Source organism: Mauremys reevesii, linkage group 13 (genome assembly GCF_016161935.1).
Source record: "Mauremys reevesii isolate NIE-2019 linkage group 13, ASM1616193v1, whole genome shotgun sequence".
NCBI lineage: Eukaryota > Metazoa > Chordata > Testudines > Geoemydidae > Mauremys > Mauremys reevesii.
This window is the reverse complement of record NC_052635.1, coordinates 35,524,843-35,540,653: the sequence shown is the minus strand read 5'-3', so window position 1 is coordinate 35,540,653 and position 15,811 is coordinate 35,524,843. Positions and strand designations below refer to the sequence as shown.

At 40.2% G+C, this 15,811-nt stretch overlaps 1 long non-coding RNA gene across 2 annotated transcripts in view; it reads right to left on the bottom strand.

Annotated features, from left to right (window-relative positions):
• The window catches only part of LOC120379767, a 29,480-nt gene that overhangs the window by 7,712 nt on the left and 5,957 nt on the right, over positions 1–15,811 (bottom strand). The window lies entirely within an intron of this gene.

The following is a 15,811-nucleotide window of genomic DNA, read 5'->3' as shown; positions in this document are numbered from 1 at the left end:
ATTTCACTAATAAAGTGGCACCATTAGTTTGAAATCAGGGGTACAATTTTGTAAAGTCATAAGGTGAGTTAGGATCCTCCTGTTTTCAGAAGTGATGTAAATACTTAGGATCTTTTTGAAAATGGGATTTAGACACTTTTGAAATTTTTAATCCTAATTCTCATGGTTTTATTCTCTCTCCTGTTGTTGTATGAAAGACACACACATAACAAGAAACTGACTGACTCTATATGGGAGATGTGACATTAACTACACACAAAGTGCTATCACACACACCAAATAAACTGGGAAATATATTGTGTCTCTACTCTCTTTTGAGGATAATTGTTATTTGTGACATTAATAGGTGAGAAATGTTCATACATATATGTGTCCCTTAACACTTTGCATTTCTATTGGACTTTTTGTTGAAAAGTCTACAAATGCTTTGTAAATTAAATTAATGTTCACAGTATTTCTGTAAGATAGGTCAGTATTATCATCTCCTGTTAGCAAATGGGTAAATTAAGTCACAGAGAAGTTTAGGGAAGTTAGGATCCTAAATATCCTTGAGGATCTGGGCCTTAGCGTCTCTTCCTAGAACGAAATAAGTCATTGACAGAATAGGAACTAGAACCCTGAATGCCTGATTCTCCACACCCCGTGCTAACCACTAGGCAAAGCTCCATCCTCTGTTCAGTAAACTGTCAAGCTGAAATTTAAGATGTATCTGCTTGACTTGTACATCACTTGCTTTACATGGGATTTTTACTATGTGATCATTGGTGGACCATTATGCTCAGTTCTTAGTACTAGTAACTGGAGCTGATCAGAAAAACTTCATTGGAACAATTTTCTATCAGAGACAGCAGCTATATAGAAATCTATACACTTCACAAAATCTTGGTGATTTTACCAAAATTTCACTTTGGAGAAAGAAACGTGGGAGGGGAATATTCTGACAAAGTTGACATCCCTTTTTGACATTTTCAGAATGAAATGTTTCAGTTTTTGCCTTTGAAATGACTTTTCATTATAAAATTGTTTTATTTTGTATGTTTATATATTATAACAGCATAAAATAACATTTAAAAATGTTATTTTAAATGTTAACATTTAAAAAGTCAAAACCATTTTGATTTTGTTGAATCAAAATGTTTTCATCAATCCAAACATTTTTTTTTTTGCAGATTTCTCTTTTACACGGAATTTCCAAATTGGGAGCTTTTGTTCCTAGTTGAAATGAAAACAAATTTCAAAATTTCAAAATCTTCCAAGAAATGGACTTCCGTACAACTCTACTAATAACCTTTCGATTGTGATGCACCGTGGAAAAACCCCATTGGGAAGAGTGCCTTTGATCAAAACCTTTCAGTGCTACAATGCTTTTGGTAGAAGGAGCAGCTCTGCATCTCTTCCTCCCCGACCCTCGGCTCCAACTATTCTCCTCCTTGTTTAGGTGTGGTCTCATATAGTAACAGGTCATCCCCTCAGCTGGCCTGCACAACTGCATGAAGACTTCTGGTGAGTCTGCATTTTCTTTGTGTCCTCCAGGATCCTTCCTCAGCTGGCTTGGCCTTTTTTCTTACCTTGCCCTGCATCTCTGTGGCCCTAGAATATTGCTCCTCTACTGTCACCCTGTCTATACATTCCAGCTCCATTACTCCCGTTACTTAATTTGAACCAAAGAGAACAAGCACTAGGAATTAATAGCAGGGTATTAAATTAATACTTCAACAGAAAGGAAGGCGTCATTACAAGGTAAACTTACTACTGTTACACTAATACACAAAATGCATCTATGCTTCTGTATTCAGGGCCGGCTCCAGGCACCAGCTTATCAAGCAGGTGCTTGGGGCAGCAACTCCGGAGCGGGGCAGCACTTTCAGGTATTCGGCAGCAATTTGGCAGAGGGTCCCTCACTCCCGCTTGGAGCAAAGGACCTCCCGCTGAATTGCCGCAGATCACGATCGCGGGTTTTTGGGGGGCGTTTTTTGGCTGCTTGGAGCGGCAAAACCCCTGGAGCCGGCCCTGTCTATATTAAGCCAGTATGTACCTTTATAATATACAAAGGGAAAATAGCTACAAGAGTGGTTTGAGGTTAAAGCCTCAGCAGATATGCAGCCTAACAAGGTGTTAATCGGGCAGCAGGTGAATATAAATAGAGAGCGCAGAGTGTAGGTGCATGAAGAAGGTTAATTGTGGATGCGAAAGCAGTGTTAATGCTGTATCTCACAATAAAGGCCTGCTGAACTTTATGTACCTGAGTGGAAGTCTGTTACCATAATGACCCTCAAGAAGCAGTAGTGGTTTTCATTCTCTTTGACTGTACTTTAGTGGTTGACTGAAGTAACAGGCCATGAAACAACTTTTAATAAGTAACTGAATGGCTTCAGGGTGACAAAAGCAATTAGCTATCAATAATCCATCCCTATTATGCCTCGTGCCCCAAATTACTTCAGGATAAAATCCTAGTTAACAAGGGGAGGTTTCTCTAGTGAGATAGATCATGTATGCAAAACCTTTTCATTGCAAACTTACTACTGTAATAATAGTCCACCACGGCACCCCATTGGTTATTAGAGGACCATCTTCAAAGCAAGGTCTGTGGCTTCTGAAGAACACTGATAAATCGTCATGAGTAACTATCTTTTATCTCCATTTAATAAACAGGGAAACTAAGGGCTTATCTATACAGTAACTAGACACTCAAGGCTGGCTCCTGCTAGATGAATTGGGCTCACAGGGATCGGGCTGCAGGGCTTTTTATTGCTGTGTAGACTTCCAAGCCAGGACTGGAGCCCAGGTTCTAGGACCCTGCAGGGCGGGAGGGTCCCAGAGCTTCGGCTTTGGAATTAAGGATGTGTGTGTTTATTATTTTTGTGTAAGTCTGTGTATCTCTTCTGCTTAATAAAAAGTAGTTGTGTTTAGAATTCTGTGCAAAGTCCATCTGTGTGTCTGTTCACTTGCACTATCATGTGCCCCTGAACAGTTAAACTGTAAACCCCAAGTACCCACATGGCTGGTGTTCTGGGAGAAGGTAGGTTAGGTAGTTGGACTGCAGGGTTCCAGCTGTCAGAAGGGGGTACTAGACAGAGGCTTTCTAGGCATATGAGCATGTGCCTAGAGACCCCAAGCCAGGGACAGTGCCTGGACTCTGTTCAGCATCAAGAGGCTTAAAAAGCCCATAGGGCCCAGTAAGATGGATCCCAAACAGAACAGCTTGGGGAGTGTCTCCCTAGGGGGAGCTCTACCAGGGCGGTGTGTGTGATACGAGCTCCTGGAACCTTATGCTTTAACCACTACACCGAGTGCCTCTCTAGAAATTGGTTGAATTGCTGTATAGCTTTCCTTCCCTGCCCGTATTCTCCATGGTTCACTGTAAGGAGGCTCCATTGTTGATTCACACAGTTAAAGCCCTGCATAAAGCTGATGAAGTTCTGGTGATTCATTGTGGCTGGTGTGGCTCATTTACTCTACCTAGATTTAAAGGCAGGATCAGGAGTGGCTGTGCTCTTCTGGAGAGTGAGAAGAAGCTAATGAGCGAGGGTTGAGGAAGGTCTATGGGGAAACCCTAGCAATAGCCAAATTCAGGGAGGAAGCGAATGCTAATACCGTGTTACTGTTGTGTTACCAATGAAACCAAACCCCCGGTTGGAGATGAGTTTCAACACTTACTCAGGGGTCTGTGTGTTCTTGCTCAGCCCATTCCCATTCACCTACAGTGATTTGTTATCTCGTGTACAGCAGTCTTAGAATTGGAGTATGAAATCCCTATAGGATACAAACCAAATTATAGAATACAGAGAAAGAGAGGGGGAGAGAGAATTATAATTGTATGATAGGGGGGTGTGCGTGTGTGCGGTAAGCTTGCATATCTCTATCTCTCTAAAAATAGACAGCATAAAGAAAATCTTGGATTTCACTGAAAACAATAATTATGCCAGTTATGCTGAGAGCAGGAATACAATACTGAAAGTATGAGTCTGTGCAGCACATGGGGAATGGCAGCAATACAGACATTCTGGGGTGTCAGCAGTTAATGCTCTCATGTTGGGGTGGGGTTGCCAGCTCTTCTTTGGAAACAAGGAGTGAAATCCTGCAGGTCTGACACAGACCTTCTCAGAGAAAATTCTATTGGCTTCAGTGGCATTGTTCTGAGGCAGGGTTTGACCCAGTGAATTCTCATCATTTTAGGGTGTACCAAGCTTCACCCTACAGGCCCAGTTCATCACTGGCACAACTGCATTGACTTCACAGCAGTGAATTTAGCCCTAGATTTCTTGGCTTTGGGGACAATGAATTACACTGTTATATCAAAGAGGTACTATAAATATACAGAGGGAAAAAATAAAGCAAAAATTTCATGGAAGGCATTCATTACAGAAGGAAATTCCTACTAGGTATAGAGGGATCATTTCAAATCATGAAAGAGCTTGGATATGGATCAGAATGTTGCAGTTGATCTCTGTCTTTATAATGAGCTGAACCAAAATTCTGGATGCAACCACTGTAGGGGAATTTGGGTCTGGAGCCAAACTTCATGACTCAGACTCATTTCTGATTAAGTCATCTGGCTACCTGCTGACACACGAGGAGGAATCTTCTCTATTGTTTAGTCCAGTTAAGTTTTCACACGATGAGGCCTCTACTGTTAAATTTGGGAGACCATTCCAAAATCTAATAGATTTTACATTCATAAAATGTTTCCTGATACTAAGCATACTGTTTCTATTATTCCTAGTTATAGTCATTTAGACCAAGTTCAGTATTTCCTGTCCCTTCTTGGCCTTCACCCACATCAAATAATTGTAGAGCACTATCCTATCCTTCCTAACTCAATATTTTTCTGGTACTGAGACACCCAAATCTGTACACACATTGCCATATAGAGCAGTTTATCAGATCCTTGGTCTCTGGTCTGATGTTTCTATGTGTATAATCCATCTTTTAACCCCTGTCCCCCCACTGAATTGCATTGCAAGCCTATATCTAACTTGTCTGTTATCAACGTGAGTTTTCTTTTATTATTAGCCTTTCCCTCTCATTTTATTTATATATTTGACTATCTGTGGCTTGGATTATTGTATGTTTTTCTTACTAACTAAGCAATACCACTCAAAATTGAAACAGTTTATTGTAACAAATTCAAACAACCATAAAGTCAAACGAAACCACGATCTGCTGGTGGATGTTGCATAAGTAGAAAGAGCCTTAACTCCTAGATTAAATTATTCATTGCAAATTTTCTTCTCAACTCTAGTCTTTGCAAAACACAGACACACCAACAACACTGAACCATCATTCCCAGAAGAACAGGGCACAGAAGTAGCATTCTTGTTTTGATACTTGCTTTCTCTAATCATTTATGTATTACTGGTCTGGAGATTTTGAAAGAGAAAGTATTTCATCCTCCATTTGCAAAAAAAATACTAGGATTTCTGTGGCCCTGATTCTCCAAGTATGATCAAGAAGCACTTGGGGCAAATCTGTGATCCAGGAGACCCGGCCAATTTCCAGCATAAATTAGAGTAGCTTGAGGAGTGCTCTAATTTATGGTGTCTACTAACAGAATTGTTACAGCAGCCAGGGATCAACTAAGCATAGGGATAGCCAGCTATTTCCCATTTTCCATGGCCACATTTCCTATGTCTGTGGCTATGAAGAGGTACAGCAGCAGTGTATCACCTAAGGATTTCCTAATGCAAACTGGGGTGGGTCTATAGGTGACAGGAGTCTCTATAGTCCTAGCAGCATAAAGTAGCCCTGGTTATCAGAGAGTTGTTTGAATTATATTTTTTTTAAATTGTCTCTCTTCAAATTTTTTGTGTCTGCGCGTGTCATGCACACGTGTTCTGTCCCATCTAGTGGCACTGAGACCACTTAGAGAGAGATTAACGAGTCTGCTCTACAGCCTTAACTAAGGGCTATATGGGTTTTAGTTTATGCAGTAGAGGCTCATGCACTAAGCTCCAGACTGGGGTCTGTCGGCGTTACAAGTGGGACTGAACCTGGGACCTCTGGAGCTTAGTGCATGAGCCTCTACTGCATGAGCTAAAAGTCATATGGCCCTTAGCTAAGACTGTAGAGCAGAATCGTCAATCTCTCTCTCTAAGTGGTCTCAGTGCCACTAGATGGGACAGAACACCACACCCAGGAGGTGTGTGGGTTACACGCATATGTGTAGGGAGATGTAGGGCAAGAGTCAGACTATTTTTTACAAAGTAAACAACAACACATCTCTGGAGTACAGTACTAGTCAGGCTCCAACACTGGATATTGTGATTAACATCCCCGTTTTACACCTTCTTACACATCACAGCCTACATTCAGCCTAATTCAGTAGCCTTTTGTGAAACTTTTCGATAGCTACATGGGAATCAGGATGAGCGCCCGTTAAAACTTAAATAGCTTCCCAAAGAGGCAAATGGGCCAGGGATGAGTCAACTGAGATTTTGATAAAAACCCAATGGGAAATCTGTCTGTGAGTCAACTCATACGAGCTAAAAACATAGTAATGTGAACAAAGCTCAGCAAAGCTTCTCCGGTTGCCCTGAAGTATTAAGTGTTTCATTTGTGAAATCCCTAAAGCCTGCTAATATTTGAAGGCTTTGCATGATGCAGAAGGTGCACTGCAAAGTCAGGGTTAGTGCAGATGGAAGCCAAAGGACCAAGATCATTTTTTGTGTCTGTCTGACAATTCTTAAAGCTTAATTTCCGATTTTACTAGTGGATTAAAAATAAGATATCAGGTGGTATGTTTAGGATATTTAAAGCAACTGTACAATGTTTCTCTCCAGGAAGTTCATGTAACTCCAAAATGGTTAACTTTTCAGAAAGAAATCACTGGACCATATATCATGTAACTCCATTATATTCACCCTACAGCAAACTACTTTGGCTGTTGATGAGATATCCTGAGTCCCTGCTGGATATTGTGATGTACAGTAATGAAAGGTCACTCATGTTGTGTGTACTCCAGAACATATCACATAGATTGTATGATGTTCATGAGACCAAAAAACAAGACACCAGTCAGGCACCCAGCTAAGCAGTATGGCTCTCAATTAGTTAAAATAGGAATCATTAAGAGGAAATATAGTTTGAAATGAACATGCTGAGTTTAAAAACATGGTGATTATTTCTCAAACAGAGAAAAACACATTGCTTCAACATGTTACAGTATCACTTTTATTGGAGTCACAGAAAAAATGTCTCCTTTTTAACGTCAGCTGAGTTGTTTTCTTTGTTAGAAAGACTTTGAAAAGCTAGGGTGCCATCTATTTTGTGTAGGTGAGGTTTTTATATGCAACCCCCAAAGTCTAATAAAAACCTTTTAAGTAAATCTCACATAGCTCTAATCTCTCAAAAGCTCCCGTGTTCTTCTCTGCTGTTCTTATTTAATTTTTAATAGGAACAATTCCATGCAGCTCTGAAGCATGGCTCAATTAAGAAATATTCCTACCAGGCAGCTTGTAAATCCTGGGAGGATTTTTTTTTCCCCTGCAACTCTCAATTTTGGTTTGTTCGGATTTGAAAAAAGAGTTTATTTTTAATTGCATGTTCCATTTCACACTGTTATTTACAAGTAGACAAAACAGCTTTCAAAGGCTCATGTATTTTATGCTAGAAGGAGACCACAGAACACCTTACTATCGTAGTCTGAAATTACAAAAGGGATCTTTGATCTAATTCCCTAGGTATTAGCTGTTCACCAAGTATCTCTAGGTTATGGGAAGTAATTAAAAAAAATCAACCCAGTGTCTGAATCAAAACTCCAAACCCAGGTATTTTAAAGTAATCAAACCTTAACTCCTTTATGATTCACTTTTACTCTTACAGTTTATGGCACTGTTCTTGCTGCTCTAGTTAAGTTGTATCAGCATTTCCATTATAAAATGCTGCTTTCAGGGGTTTATAACTTAACTGCAAAAATTTGCTCTAGGTTGAAGCTAACATATAAAATTTGAATCTGAAGGAGCCATGATGACTTGCTTGGAAAATCAATCATAAATATATATGATATATCTGTCAAAATGCAGCATTTTTGAGAATCCCATTGTGGGATCTTACAGTGGATCACAATGCTGTTGTTGTGTCTGAATGAATGTGCATTGTCATTAAGAGAGCAGTAAATTGTACTTTCAGCAACACCACTTTGGATGGTGGTCACAGCAGATTTTATTTGCTGATCCAGAGTTTACTGCTGTCTATCAGAGTCTTTGCATTTACATCAGTGGATTTGGATCAGGCCCTAAGGAGGGCCAGGTCAACATTTGAGTGGGAGACTTCCAATGAACACCCAGCATGCTAAAACAATGGTATCTGTAGGTCAATAGACGGTGTTCTTTCCTCTGAGTCCCTACCGAGCTGATGATATGGTGCTACTTGACATGCCATTTTAGATGGGATGTAAAACTGGACAGCTTGACTGCTTATACTTATTAAAATTCCCATCACACTTGCAGTAGTTTTAGCCTAACTGGTTGGCCAAATTCCAACGTAGGTAATTACATTCTGCCTACTTAAGGGTCCCCTGCTTTTTTCAATGGGATATATCTGCCTTAACTTGCTAAACTTTTGGATGGATAAAGTAGAGATCAGTTGCTACTTTCCATGCTGCTTGTCCAATACCTATAAAAATACCTATATCTCTATATAAATAGATAGCTAGATAATAAGGTATCCAACACAGGTAATTATATATGGGTAAATATTAGAGCTGGTTGGAGGATGACAATTCCATTTCATGACAACTTTTGAGGTTTCAAAATTTGTTGTTGTTTTCGTTCCATGTTAGAACAAAACCAAAACCTTTCAGATGCTTTCACAAAATGGAATTGTGTCAAAATGTCCATTTTCAGATGAAAAGGGGTAGGGGTCCAATGCAGATCTCTCTTTCTATCTCTCTCTCTCTCTCTCTCTGACCAGGGTGTAAACTCTGGACCTCAGAAAACGTTGTCAAAATCTATACATCTCTGCAAAACATTCTGGCTTCAACAAAAAGCATATTGTGATGGAACAATTCTGCTCTCTCAAACAATGCAAGTTATAAACATCTCAAAAAGTGCATTTAATTTTTTTTTACAAAGGCATTTAAATAAACTGGCATCTTTTGATCCAAACCTTGCCAAAGTCAAGAAATACAAAGTTATGACTGAGATGTCCATCTTTATCTTGTATAGGACTCTCACCAATAACAATGAATTAGGGGACTGAAGCAGTGATCTAAACTATGAAATTATTGGCTTCGGTTACTTGGCATCACATTATTTCACCATCAGTCAGTCATAGTTTTTATTTTCTGCTATTCTTGAGTACTTGAAGGCAAATGGCAAAATTCCACCAACCAAACATTTATTTTTCTGCATTCCATTTTTATACACTTTTTGTATTTTAATGAAAAGCAGTTACACAAGTTATCTCCACAATCCTTGATCTTCTCAGAGACAAGATGTGCCAAACCTCACTCTTTCGATCAGATCCTTTGTTATGTAGGTCAGTGTCCCTCCTTTGAAGGCAATGGCCAGTTTACAATATCTGAGGACCTCACCCTTTTATTTTATACCCCCAAAATCACCATGTGATAAGTGCCATTAAATAGCATCTAATGACCAAGAAAATTCAATGCATGTTTCAGGAGATTTCATACTGCAAACTGTGTGGCAATGGAACTGTGTGGCAATGGATTTGCTTACAAATTTCCAGAGTCATTATCAAGATGTGGCCAAATTCAAAACAGAATTGTTGTTTCCCAGCCAGACCTTGTATAAATCAATAGATTTACACCACATTTTCCCATCACTGGAAGCACATTTCCCCAGTATGTAATAGAGCATCCCTAAAATGCTTTGGAATAATCACACTTCCCTCAAGATATGACTAGAGAATATTTATATGTGAAAACTATGCAATTTGAGAACTGCAAACCTCATGTTTTGCCATCTATGTCAATTTCCCTACCAATCAGCCACCGCTGCATGGATATGTCTAGGGAACAGGGCTGGAGGCGCGGGGCCTTTTTTTTTTTTTTTAGGGACACCCCATCATTTTGACCTTGTGAATCAATCTGCAGGGAATAATAGGTCCCCAGTCTCACCTCAATGATATTTTAGCCACACTTGCTGAAGAAGCAGGAGTCAGTCACATGGTTATAGCAGTCACAAGTTCTATCCACAACAAGCACCCAATTAGGTATATTTGGTTATTCTATAATTTTCCTTGCAATGTTAGTACTGATGCCAGGTGCTGGACTGACAGCCCTGGTAAATGAAACCTGAATTTTATTCCAAACTAAGGGTAGTGATGGTGCAAGAATCACCACACTGCCTAAGTGTGCTTCATGCCTAACCTGGAGAGTCTGCATCCACAGGTACAAGGAGAGCTGAGACTCCATTACCTGTTCAAACCTTAGTACCTCTTCTGAGACTGACAACAAAGATTCCATTTGTGACCTTGGTTTCTATCTTCTGAATGCTTGTCTGCTAGGAGCTGGCCTGAAATAAACAAGTGCACTTCACATAGGCCCACCAGATAATAAACATGGATCCAAGGCTGGATTCTTCAGTCTTGCCCCAGGAGGCATATTTGATTTGTTGCCATTTCAAAAGGTTTGATTAGATTTAACTCTTACCATGCCACTAATACTAAGTTCAGTCTGTTATGGAAGGAACTGAAAATTGCTTACATTATATTATATACTTAAAAAACAGTTTGTCCACTTTAAAATGATGCTTATTTACCAAGAAAGGAAGCCAGCAACTGTTCTGTCATTGGTGAATATGAGTCCCGATTTATGCAATGCTGGGAAAATTATTGCCTCTAAATATAGCCTTGTTTGATATGGAAGTGTCTTTGGAATAACAAATTTTCTCTTATGGACATTAATATTATACTTTAATAAAACCAAAATCACTGCTACAAATCTCAAATTTAGCTAAAGGGCATGCATTGTAAATTCAACTTTGTTACCCTCACTTTCATAACTCACAAGAGCCAGTCCACTTGGTGACTCTGATTTACTTATTCCTGTCTTACTAGAGGTGCTGGTAGAACAAATACATTGTAGTATTTTGTACTGAACTGACAGGAAAACCATGCTTAGCCCTGTGTAAAACCTTCCCATTGTTTAATGCTTTCTGTCACGCTATCACATTCTCTCTGCATAATAGAAAGAGCACCCACAGCTAGTAGGCTGCAAATTATAGAATAGTTCATCATTCAAGGCTCCCCAGCGTATGATAGTATTGCAAATATTTATATTAGCAGCTTTTGTGTTTGCCTGCAAGACTGGAGATCTTTCTGAAAGTCATATGGAGAACATAGTAATATCTACAGCTCCATGCACAAACACTGACCATCAAAAAACAGAGTGGGTGATGGAACTGCTGAAGTTCCAGCCTTTTACAAACTTGTTTTTCCATTCAGGGCAGAAACACAAGTCAGTATTTGCAAGTAGTTCCTACCACCCAAATGCCCATGCTTTTTTGTGAAAATAGTGAATGCTTTGCCCTGCAGTAAATTTACAATTATGACAGATTAGATGGGTTTAGATGGAATTTAATAGAATTTCTATACTACAAAAGCTATGTTTGCTGGCTGAAGTTTTGAATGTTGTCCTTGAATAAAACAGATGGAATTCTGGTGGGGAAAGAAATGATGTTTTGTCACACACACACACAGACACAAACAACTAATATCATCCACTATTGTCAGGACTAGAATGAAGACCTGTTTTCACAGGGAGATAACTTAGCTTTAAAAGAGCCACTTGGGCTCAGTTGTGCATTAACTTGACCATACCAGTGTGGGAAAGAACTCAAATGTGAAGACTGGTTAAGGACAGGGAACAAAGGGTAGGAATTAATGCACTAGAAAAGTTCAGAAAAGGGCAACTAAAATGATTGATTAAAGAAGAAGCTTCTTCAGCTTGGAAAAGAGAAGACTAAGGGGGACATGATAGAGGTATATAAAATAACAATGTTTAAAGGGGGACTGATAAATTCATGGTGGCGAAGTAAACTCTGGCAGAAATTCTGCCTCAGAACTCAACCAACAGCTGCCAGCATACAGGAAGAACTCATCTGCTACGGCACCTCTACAGAAGGGCAGGATACTCATTGCACAATCTGCTGCAGAGAGCCCTGGACTGTGCAGGGCTGCCCACAGGATTCAGGGGGCCTGGGGTCTTCGGCGGCGGGTCCCAGGGCGGAAGAACCCCCCACCGCCGAATTGCCACCGAAGACCCGGAGCGGAAGAAGCTCCGGGGGCCTGGGCCCCACGAGAGCTTTCCAGGGGCCCCGGAGCCAGTGAAGGACCCCGCTCCAGGACCCCCGAAAAACTCTTGTGGGGGCCCCTGCAGGGCCCGGGGCCTCGGGCAAGTTGCCCCACTTCCCCACCCCGGGCGGCCATGGGACCATGGTCTCTGCTCTAACCATGTGTGTTCCTCTGACCAAATGGACTGCATTAATTTGTGACATGTCCCTATTACGGGCCACACAAGGGGCTGGGCTCCTGCACATTCTCCCTCCCTCACACTCCTGTCCACTCACAGAAATGTCTCTCACTACCTGAAATACTAGGTCTTATTATGTGAGAGACCAATGTATTTCCTTGCCCCATTTTGGGACGTTCCATTCATATGGATGCTTTTGTTATACAAAGTGCACAAAGAAGAGAAAAGGCTTCCTCTTGTGGAGACTCATTTACATTTTCACAACTTGCAAATGATTGATTTTAAGAATGAAACACTGTGCTAAATTATGCAGAATGTTGGCCTTTTTAGATCATATGTTTTTGGTGTGTTGTTTGAGAAAATGCCCGAGTTACACCTGGAACTTTTTACATCATAGATACAGAAATGTTTTTTTCTTTTTCCTTTGTAATGCTCGCTTCCTCGTTGACATCATTCAGTGGGTGCCTTGATTACAATACTTACAAAATTGACTTTCAGTGGGACTTTCCCCCCCAAATCCTTTAGGCACTTTTGAAAAATCTCTCCCATAATATTCTAGTCGCCTCATCAAATTGTAACTACTTGGCAGAATTGAACAGGCAATATTTCAAAATAACAATCCTCTACCCCCCCAAAATCCCAACATCATCCTTACAATGATATAACCCAAACAGCCAACACACATTGACATCAGGAGGGTTAAATCTCCCTAAAAACTGGTAGGTGTCTGCTAGGTAGCTCATGATGGGTGTTGCAGTATCACAAGCCAATCAGACTCTCTCTGTGTTACTTGACTGGAATGGACTCTACTAAAAAGAATCAGAGGTTTGACTGCAAGTATCCTATCCTTATAATACACTAATAGGTTTACACCTGGAAAGTGCAGTAAGAAAATTGCAAGTGTAAAATGTTATGCACGTACAAGTGGAAGCTGGACAGAAGCCTCGTTGAAAATATATCCTTTTATTTCACTGTATGGCCACAATCCTGCAATCTTTAAAATAAATACCTTTTGCAAGGGAGAAGTCTACAGGCAGTTACAGTAGCCTTCTGTGTAATTATCACTTTAAACTAAACACCCTGGGTTGTTGTTTTTTTGTGAACCAAGCTGCATTTGGTCCTTTGAGGAAATATTTTGAGATGGATACATGTTAAAGTGTAGCGGTGAGACGTCACAGTTGTCTGCAAATCTGGGGCGGTCGTTGAATTTCTGACTTTGTACACTAGTTTATTTCTTATATCCATTCATGAATCATTTGTTAGTGATACAATGGTTATCAGATGCCACAGGAGCATGAAAAATTTCCACTCTAATAAACACTATCGCAACTGTCACTTCTTTATGATGTGCAGGAGGATCTGTACATGGGATTGCCAGCTTTTCATCAGCCCAAAGTTGGACACCTTTTCTTGGGAATTCAGTTCCTCATCAAGCTGTCCTTCTCAGAAGTTAATTTGGTGTAGTCAAGACAGGCACAGCCTCCCATGTGCACACCCACATGCCCACTTGCCCCTGCATCAGGGAATTTGGGAGATCAAGGATAATATGCTATTTTTGGTTCCCACTCCTTGTTCGAGATGATTTACTAATCATATTAATTAATATTATAGGCTGGTTTTATTGAGTTAGATACGTTTTTTTAAATGCTAGAACAGAAATTGAACTCCTATCAGGACCAAATAACCCAAGATCTTGAAGAAAAATGTAAGCAGTTATGGAGTATGAATAAGAACAGGATTTTTAAAAAGAGCTGGCCTGAGCTGTAGAGATCAGATCTGTACATGGAGATGAGCTTTCACAAAGCTTGGGGGGACAGGGGGTGGGGTGATGATCACCTCTAGGATTTCTAAGAGAACAGGAGGGCAAATAAAGTTAGAAGAGAAAGAGACAAGCAGGGAGGATGTAGGCAAGGACAGAATCCTGGCAAGCCATGAAGGTGAAAACAAGGAGGAAGTGACATGTTCATAGTAACGAGACAGGAAGATCTGTTTTAGAAGTAACATGCTGAATAGCCTGTTTTTCACTCCTGTGCTAACAGTAGGCACAGTGGGCCTGATTCTCAGTTACACTAAAGCCACTTTACAACTCCAGCAGCATAAAGCGGCCTCCTTAAAATGGGCTTAAATGTAATTAACACTCATTTTAAGGTCCCTAGACCAGTGAAAAAAGTAGCCTCAATGTAAATGAGAATCAGGCCCAGAACTTTTATTGTGTCAGATGCGTTCTTGCCCCACTATGTTCAAGGCTCCTGTTCCTCTCAATACAGGGTTACCAATGGCCTGATTTTGAAAGAATGCCTCCAATTTTCTCAGCACAAAATTATACCCACAACTTACTTATGGGTGTAAATCAGAGGACGTGTAGGCAACTATCAGATTGTGCCCACCTATTATGGTAAATACTGTCATTTGTGCTCACAATTAAATGAGGGTGCAGGGTCTAACCAGAAAAGAAAAGAAAAAGCCATGTTGAGGCCTTGTTAAACTTTGAACCTTAATTATACTTTGTAGGAATTCTCAATAATATATTGAAGGTTCTGAAGACTATAATGAGAGTTTAAAGGACAGAACAGTCCCTCATTTTATATTGTTCCATAATATGGGGACAACATGGTGTCACTCCATATAGTGAATGGCAGGTAACAAAATACCAGAGTTGCCTATGTTTCAAATGTGTTGTCAGTTTTCCAGATCATCCTGAGGCCCAAGGGCAATCCCTGCACCCTCATGACTGGTTCCCTCCTTCATCTGCCCTTTTCTTTATCACAGCTGATTAATCCATTTCCCACCACCATCACCACCTCCCAGAGAGTCATAGTTTCCAAGGGGAGAGGGGCCACTATGATCATCTGTTCAAGTCTGACCTATAGAACACGGGCCATAGAACTCCCCACAAATAATTTCTTTTGAACTAGAGCAAATCTTTAAAAAAAAAATCCAATCTTGATTTAAAAATTGCCAAACCGCTTGAATCCCCTTGTTCAAGTGGTTAATTACACTCAGAGTTACAAATGTATGCCTTATTTCCAGTCTGAATTTGTTTAGCTGTAGCTATTGGTTCACTTTTGGTTATACTTGGTTATACTTTTCTCTGCTATCTTGAAGCACCCACTGTCAAATATTTGTTCCTTATATATGTACTAATAGACTGTAATCAAATCTCCCTTTAACCTTCTCCTTGTTAAGCTAAATAGATTGGGAAATAGATTCCCATTTTTAATCATTCTTGTGGCTCTTCTCTGACCCATCTTGAATTTATCAACATCCTTCTTGAATTGTGGACACCAAAACTGGACACAGGATTCCAGCAGCAGTTTCACCAGCGCCAAATACAAGGTTAAAATAACCTCTCGACTTCTACTAGAGATTCCCCTTTTT